This window comes from Apodemus sylvaticus, chromosome 4 (genome assembly GCF_947179515.1).
Source record: "Apodemus sylvaticus chromosome 4, mApoSyl1.1, whole genome shotgun sequence".
Lineage (NCBI taxonomy): Eukaryota > Metazoa > Chordata > Mammalia > Rodentia > Muridae > Apodemus > Apodemus sylvaticus.
In genome coordinates this window covers 245585-248533 of record NC_067475.1, presented here as the reverse complement: position 1 = coordinate 248533, position 2949 = coordinate 245585, and positions in this window count along the sequence as shown.

Here is a 2949-nt window from a genome sequence, read left to right as displayed (position 1 = left end):
AGATGACATGATAGTCTAATTAAGTGACCGGAAAACCTCCACCAAAGAACTCCTACAGCTGATAAACAACTTCAGCAAAGTGGCTGGGTATAAAATCAACTCAAGCAAATCTATACTCAAAGGATATGCAGGCTGAGAAAGAAGTTAGGGAAATGACACATATAAAGTATCTTGGTGTGACTCTAACCAAAGAAGTGAAAGAGCTATACGACAAGAACTTCAGGTCTCTGAAGAAGGAAATTGAAGAAGACCTCAGAAAATGGAAAAATCTTCCATGCTCATGGATTGGCAGTATTAATATAGTTAAAATGGCCATTTTGCCAAAAGCAATCTACAGATTCAATGCAATACCCATCAAAATTCCAACTCAGTTCTTCCCAGAGTTAGAAAAAGCAATTCTCAAATTCATCTGGAATAACAAAAAACCCAGGATAACTAAAACTATTCTCAACAGTAAAAGAACTTCAGGGGCATTCAGTATCCCAGACCTCAAGCAATACTACAGAGCAATAGTGTTAAAAACTGCATGGTATTGGCACAGTGACAGGCAAGTGGACCAATGGAATAGAATTGAAGACCCAGATATGAATCCACATACCCATGGTCACTTGATCTCATACAAAGGAGCAGAAAACATCCAGTGGAAAAAAAGATAGCCTTTTCAACAAATGGTGCTGGTTCAACTGGAGGTCAGCATGCAGAAGAATGCGAATTGATCCATTCTTGTCTCCTTGTACTAAACTCAACTCCAAGTGGATCAAGGACCTCCAAGTAACCAGACACACTGAAACTAATAGAAAAGATACTGGGAAAAACCCTTGAGGACATGGGCACAGGGGAAAAGTTCCTGAACAGAACTCCAATAGCTTATGCTCTTAGATCAAGAATTGACAAATGGGACGTCATAAAATTACAAAGTTTCTGTAAGGCAAAGGACACTGTCAAAAAGACAAAATGGCAACCAACAAATTGGGAAAAAATCTTCACCAACCCTACATCTGATAGAGGGCTAATATTCAATATATACAAAGAACTCAAGAAGTTAGACCCCAGGGAACCAAATAACCCTATTTAAAAATGGGGTACAGACCTAAACAAAGAATTTTCACCTGAAGAAATTTGGATGGCCAAGAAGCACCTTAAGAAATGCTCAACATCATTAGTCATTAGGGAAATGCAAATCAAAACAACTCTGAGATTTCACCTTATACCAGTCAGAATGGCTAAGGTTAAAAACTCAGGAGACAGCAAGTGTTGGCGAGGATGTGGGGAAAGAGGAACAGTCCTCCACTGCTGGTGGGGTTGGAAGATGGTACAACTACTTTGGAAATCAGTCTGGTGGTTCTTCAGAAAACTGGACATGACACTTCCAGAGAACCCTGCTATACCTCTCTTGGGCATATACCCAGAAGATTCTCCAGCATGCAATAAAGACACATGCTCCATTATGTTCATAGCAGCCTTATTTATAATCACCAGAAGCTGGAAATAACCCAGATGTCCCTCAATGGAGGAATGGGTACAGAAAATGTGGTATATTCCATTTACACAATGGAATACTACTCAGCAATTAAAAACAATGAATTCATGAAATTTGTAGGCAAATGGTTGGATCTGGAAAATATCATCCTAAGTGAGTTAGCCCAATCACAAAAGAATATACATGGAATGCAATCTCTGATAAGTAGATATTAATTTGTCCAGAAGCTCTGAATACCCAAGGCACAATTAGCATAATAAATTACTCCCATGAAGAAGTAAGGAGAGGGTCCTGATCCTGGAAAGGCTTGATCTAGCATTGAAGGGGAGTACCAGGACAGAGAAAAAGCAGAGAGGTGATTGGAAAATGGGTGGAGAGAGGTGATTGGAAAATGGGTGGAAAGAAGAAGATTTATGGGACATATGGGGAGGGGGGAACTGGGAAAGGGGAAATCATTTGGAATGTAAACAAAGATTATTGAAAATAAAAATAAATAATAAAAAAAGAGAAGGAAAATGAAGGTAAGCTGTCTCAGAGCTCTGCTAGGGACAGAAGAAGGTCTGGAGACATCCTGCCTCCTCTGGTTCCTACTGGAGGAATGTTTGGTTCTGGGTGCCTTAGGTAGGAATCTGGATCCCTTCAGAACCTCTAATTTCTTCCCTCTCTGTATATTGTATGTCCTTGGCATGCCAATCTGTCCATGTCTGTCAAAACTGACTGTTTTATGTTAAGTCTGTGTTTTCATTTTGTGGTTTGATTGATTAATTGATTGTTGTTGTTTTGTGTTTTATGTTCAAAGGAAAAAACAGTTAAAACTTTATTGCTGGTTGTTGACCCTTTGATTTAGTTTTAACTAATTTCATAAAAAGAGAAAAAGAGAAAAATAAAGAAAAAGCAGTCTCAATTGGCCTTTGGAACCCTGCACCTGTAGTTAGGAGTCTAGCACAGCTGAGAAGCCCTGCCAGGAGCTTCTCTGTACAAGAGGATCTTAAAGGGGCCAGAAGCTTCTTGGCTTCTATGGTAAGGGAGCTGATGGCTGTTTTTCCTACAAAAATCACAATGTGAGTTCTTATGTGTCTCAGTCTTGCTGTGCTAGAAAACAAGATTTTACTAGCCATTTACCACATATGGCTCTTACAGTCTTTCTATTTCCTCTACTATATAAATCCCAGAATTCTGAAGGGAGGAGTTAGATAAAGACATCTCATTTTAGAGCAGAATGTATCAAAGTTTCTCCCTTTCTGCACATTATCCAATTATGTGTGACTGTGTTAATTATCATCTTCTAATAAGACTTGAGTGATATTCTGAACTATTAGTATAACAAGATATCATTTGGAGTAGTTGGCAAACATAAAAATAGATCCCATGTTTTGATCATTTTTTAAGCATTTTTTGTTTGGGTTCAGTATTTTTGTCTTATTAAGTTTTTATTTTGTTTTGCATTAAGCTTTGTTTTGTTTTACTTT